Source organism: Salmo trutta, chromosome 23 (assembly GCF_901001165.1).
Source record: "Salmo trutta chromosome 23, fSalTru1.1, whole genome shotgun sequence".
Lineage (NCBI taxonomy): Eukaryota > Metazoa > Chordata > Actinopteri > Salmoniformes > Salmonidae > Salmo > Salmo trutta.
In genome coordinates this window covers 34,970,181-34,976,180 of record NC_042979.1, presented here as the reverse complement: position 1 = coordinate 34,976,180, position 6,000 = coordinate 34,970,181, and positions in this window count along the sequence as shown.

Genomic DNA, 6,000 nt, shown 5'->3' with positions numbered 1-6,000 from the left:
GGCCAAGCTTCCTGCCATCTAGGACCTTTATACCAGGCAGTGTCAGAGGAAGGCCCTACAATTTTTTATTTTAATTTATTTTATTTCACCTTTATTTAACCATGTAGGCTAGTTGAGAACAAGTTCTCATTTGCAACTGCGACCTGGCCAAGATAAAGCAAAGCAGTTCGACACATACAACAACACAGAGTTACACATGGAAAAAACAAACATACAATCAATAATACAGTAGAAAAATCTATATACCGCATGTGCAAAGGAGGTAGGATAAGAGAGGTAAGGCAATAAATAGGCCATGGTGGTGAAGTAATTACAATATAGCAATTAAACACTGAAATGGTAGAATGTGCAAAAGATGAATGTGCAAGTAGAAGTACTGGGGTGCAAAGGAGCAAGATAAATAAATACAGTATGGGGACGAGGTAGATTGGATGGGCTATTTACAGATGAGCTATTCTGCAGTGATCTGTGCAGTGATCTGTGAGCTGCTCTGACAGCTGGTGCTTAAAGCTAGTGAGGGAGGTAAGAGTCTCCAGCTTTAGTGATTTTTGCAGTTCGTTCTAGTCATTGGCAGCAGAGAACTGGAAGGAGAGGCGGCCAAAGGAAGAATTGGCTTTGGGGGTGACCAGAGAGATATACCTGCTGGAGCGCGTGCTACGGGTGGGTGCTGCTATGGTGACCAGTGAGCTGAGATAAGGCGGGGCTTTACATAGCAGAGCCTTGTAGATGACCTGGAGCCAGTGGGTTTGGCGACGAGTATGAAGCGAGGGCCAGCAAACAAGAGCATACAGGTCGCAGTGGTGGGTAGTATATGGGGCTTTGGTGACAAAACGAATGGCACTGTGGTAGACTGCATCCAATTTGTAGTGTGATTTGTTTGTTGGATTTGTTGAGTAACTCTAATGAATGTATCCTCTGCAGCAGAGTTAACTCTGGGTCTTCCAAGAATTTCAAATATAAAATATATTTTGATTTGTTTAAACCTTTTTTCTTACTACATGACTCCATATGTGTTATTTCATAGTTTTGATGTCTTCACTATTATTCTACAATGTAGAAAATAGTAAAAATAAAGAAAAACCCTTGAATGAATAGGTGTTCTAAATATTTTGACTGGTAGTGTACCTCCATTAATGCTTTTAACTGGTACCGGGCTACCTTCAGACGAGTCTTGTGAGGCTTATGGGCGTGAGAGCATAGAGCATGTATGTGTCATAGAGCATGTATGTGTTATAGAGCATGTATGTGTTATAGAGCATGTATGTGTTCGTGAGAGTCTCACCTTTTGATGGTGAGGTCATATTAGTGTGTAGCCCAAACAGGCAGAAGTTGGCAGGTCGACAGTACAGACTTCAGACGAGTCCCGGGACGCTTGTATGTGTCATAGAGCAAAACGGAGAACACCATCGTATTCATGAGTCTTTCCATAGAGGGTATCAGGTAGATGGTGATTCTTTTATTATACTAATTACATTTCTGCGTGGGCGCAGATATCGACTCTAGGGTTTTTTAAATGCATAGCAGAGGTGTAAGGTGTAAAGATGAAAGTGTGGTGTTATGTTCACATGGCAAAAGACAAGGAGAATTACGCACTTCCTTGTTCAGCTGACTCAATTCAGTCTAACATGGTGCTAGGGTTTCCATTAACAGGAAGTTTGGGATTTGGGGGGAGAGGGTTTGGGGGATTCTAATGGATTTTTTTGTGATGCACATTTGAATGATTTACAAGACAAAAAACGAAATCATTCTAATCATTGTAACACTGGTCTTTTTGATTCAGGTGCCAAAGACACTATGACATAGAGGATTTTGGACAATGGCAGAACCCTGCACTATATTCCCTATTGGCTCACAACAGTGGTTTTGTAATAATGAGAATTAGCCAGTAGTGTCCCTTGCCTCCCACATTAACAGAGTTTTCTGCTGCTCTAGGTCTGGGATTTGGTAGACTAGCCAGTAGTGTCCCTTGCCTCCCACATTAACAGTTTTCTGCTGCTCTAGGTCTGGGATTTGGTAGATTAGCCAGTAGTGTCCCTTGCCTCCCACATTAACAGAGTTTTCTGCTGCTCTAGGTCTGGGATTTGGTAGATTAGCCAGTAGTGTCCCTTGCCTCCCACATTAACAGTTTTCTGCTGCTCTAGGTCTGGGATTTGGTAGATTAGCCAGTAGTGTCCCTTGCCTCCCACATTAACATTGTTTTCTGCTGCTCTAGGTCTGGGATTTGGTAGATTAGCCAGTAGTGTCCCTTGCCTCCCACATTAACAGAGTTTTCTGCTGCTCTAGGTCTGGGATTTGGTAGATTAGCCAGTAGTGTCCCTTGCCTCCCACATTAACAGAGTTTTCTGCTGCTCTAGGTCTGGGATTTGGTAGATTAGCCAGTAGTGTCCCTTGCCTCCCACATTAACAGAGTTTTCTGCTGCTCTAGGTCTGGGATTTGGTAGATTAGCCAGTAGTGTCCCTTGCCTCCCACATTAACAGAGTTTTCTGCTGCTCTAGGTCTGGGATTTGGTAGATTAGCCAGTAGTGTCCCTTGCCTCCCACATTAACAGAGTTTTCTGCTGCTCTAGGTCTGGGATTTGGTAGACTAGCCAGTAATGGTAAAAGGTGCAGGTTAACGTGTGTCGCTCTATCAGACCAGAGAGGAAAGTTAGGCTGGGTATGTAACCCGTGTGTTTCATCACCTCTGCGGACGGTACTCTTACCACACTGGGAATTCCACTGACAAGGTCAATGCAGTGCACAGGAGGTAAGTGTGTGTGTGTTTTTGTGTTTATGTATACACATGCAGGCCACTCTCCCACACCTCTCTTCACTTTCTCTATTGGTTTATAAAGAGGCTTCTCTTCACCGGAGACACCTGTTGTTGTTATTTTACCTTCATCAATATGACCACTTTTTCCCAGAACAATATCGAAGTTATGGAGAACCGCTTTTTGTTGTGGAACTAAAAAGTGGTAAAAAGAACTACAAGTGAAACTTATTTTGAGGCACTTTATTGGAGAAGTGAATTACTCTGGCATCTATACAGCATAGTCTCAGTCCCATAGTCTCTCAGTCTCATAGAATCTCAGTCTCATAGTCTCTCAGTCTCATAGAGTCTCAGTCTCATAGTCTTAGTCTCATAGTCTCTCAGTCTCATAGAGTCTCAGTCTAATAGTTTCTTAGTCTCATAGTCTCTCAGTCTCATAGTCTCTCAGTCTCATAGTCTTAGTCTGATATAGTCTCAGTCTCATAGAGTCTCAGTCTAATAGTTTCTTAGTCTCATAGTCTCTCAGTCTCATAGTCTCTCAGTCTCATAGAGTCTCAGTCTCATAGTCTCTCAGTCTCATAGAATCTCAGTCTCACAGTCTCAGTCTCATAGAGTCTCAGTCTCATAGTCTCTCAGTCTCACAGAGTCTCAGTCTCACAGAGTCTTAGTCTCATAGTCTCTCAGTCTCACAGAGTCTCAGTCTCACAGAGTCTCTGTCTCATAGTCTCAAGTCTGAAAACCATGATTGTGTTCTGACACACACACACACACACACACACACACACACACACACACACACACACACACACACACACACACACACACACACACACACACACACACACACACACACACGAATGGCATCAAACAGTCGGAAACCATGTTTTATTTTTTATTTTCTTGTTTGTTTCGGAGGAAACACCATACACCTGGCTACTGTGTCAGCGTGACCTGCGCCCGGCCCGCCACAGGAGTTGCTAGTGCGAGATGGGACAAGAACATCCCTGCCGGCCAAACCCTGCCCTAACCCGGACGACGCTGGGTCAATTGTGAGCCGCCCCATGGGTCTCTCGGTCGCGGCCGGCTGCGACAGAGCCTGAACTTGAACCAGGATCTCTAGTGGCACAGCTAGCCACGGACACAACTGCTACTCCTGTGTGTGTGCGTGTGTGTGTGTGTGTGTGTCACAGGAGGTTGGTGGCACCTTAATTGAGGAGGATGGGCTTGTGGTAATGGCTGGAGCGGAATGAGTGGAATGGTATCAAATACATCAAAAACGGCCTCCCGAATGAGGCAGTGCCTTAGACCACTGCGCCATTCGGGAGGTCGTTTTTGATGACTGACACACACACAAATCTGCTGAGCAGGCACTGAAGTCATCTTGATGTCATCACTCTCTCCATTTCCCTGATCCTTCAGTCTCTACTTTCTGTTGTCCAGCAGTCACAATGTTGCAACTTCCTCTTTCAGTCAAGTGGGTGACCAATGTGCACAGAAGATTGATCATGGTTTTAATGTTGATTCCCATGACTGTTGTAAGAGTAGATGTGATCATCTGGGGCCTCATTTATAAAACATTCGTTCACAGAGATTTGATCACAAATTGCGTGTATGACGAAATCCAAGCTAATGTGATTTAAAAATCTTGAACTTACACTGTCAGAAAAGTGGACCAAAACTGAGGCTTGAATGGAAAAACAGAGCTGGTTTATTGGGTCGTCATGATGCCCAGGAAGTGCAGAAAAAAATGCAGGTCTATTGCCAATTGTTTTCATATCTAATACCTATCTGATCTTTTCTTCAATGTGTAAACAGCAAACAAATCGGATCTGTTGACTTCCGATATATATAACCTCCATATGTGAATCTCATTCCTGATACAAACCCGATACTCCATATGCGACCTCAGTTTGGACGCTCAGATGAGATATCTTTTTTACATGGCCTATTGTTACCATGACAAACACAAATTTAAAGGGACAGTGACAGGAAATGAGCATGGCATCTGTGTGCTACTTCAGAGGCTACATCAGATTTAATGCGCAAATCTGATATGGGTCACATGTAAAACTGAGTGGACAGTCAGAAAAAAAACCATCAGATATAGAAAGAAAATCAGATTTGTGTAAACAGTGTGAATTGATGTTACTGAACTGCACTGATTGCTCTCGCAGGTGTGGCATGCTTTTGGCTCCCTCTAGTGACAGATAGGCTTCTACACCAAAGGCCACTCAGACCGTTATGCACCATAGGGCCCTAAGACAATGAGCTAAGGTCAGCGTTGCTTGTTCCATCTTAAAGGCTAAGGTTAGGATTGACAGAGGGTTATCTGATCCTGGATCACTGCCGAAAACTTCTGCCCAGAACGTAGCATATAGACAGACGATATACACTGAATATACAAAACATTATGAACACCTGCTCTTTCCATGACAAACTGACCAGGTGAAAGCTATCACCTGTGAAATCTACTTCAATCACCGTAGATGAAGGGGGGAGACAGGTTGGAAAATGATTTTTAAGCCTTCAGACAACTGAGACATGGATTGTGTATCTGTGCCATTCAGGGGGTGAATGGGCAAGACAAAATATTTAAGTGCCTTTGAACAGGGTACGGTAGTAGGTGCCAGGCGCACCAGTTTGTTTCAAGAACTGCAAAGCTGCTGTGTTTTTCATGTTCAACAGTTTTCTGTGTGTATTAAGAATGGCTCACCACACAAAGGACATCCAGACAACTTGACACAACTGTGGGAAGCATTGGAGTCAACATGGGTCAGCATCCCTGTAGAACGCTTTCAACACCTTGTAGAGTAGAGATGAATTGAGGCTGTTCTAAGGGCAAAACGGGGAAGGTGTTCCTAATGTTTAGTGTACTCAGTGTATAACCTCAGTGTTACTTTAGTTGAACGAAACAGTGGATCTCCTGAGTATGTGGATGATGCAACATGGGGTGTTTAGGAGGAATATGACTAATGTGATTAACTCTCAAACTTATTTGATCTACAGTGAGCTGCAAACAGTGACCAATGTTTTGTTGTTTTGGCTCTATACTCCAGCACTTTGGATTTGGAATTATACAATAACTATGAGGTTAAAGTGCAGACTGTCAGCTTTAAGGGCATTTTCATCCATTTACCATTTAGAAATTACTACACTTTCTGTACATGGTCCCCCCATTTTAGGGGACCAAAAATATTGGGACAAATTCACATATGTATTAAACAGGGGAGGGCGGCTCATAATAATGGCTG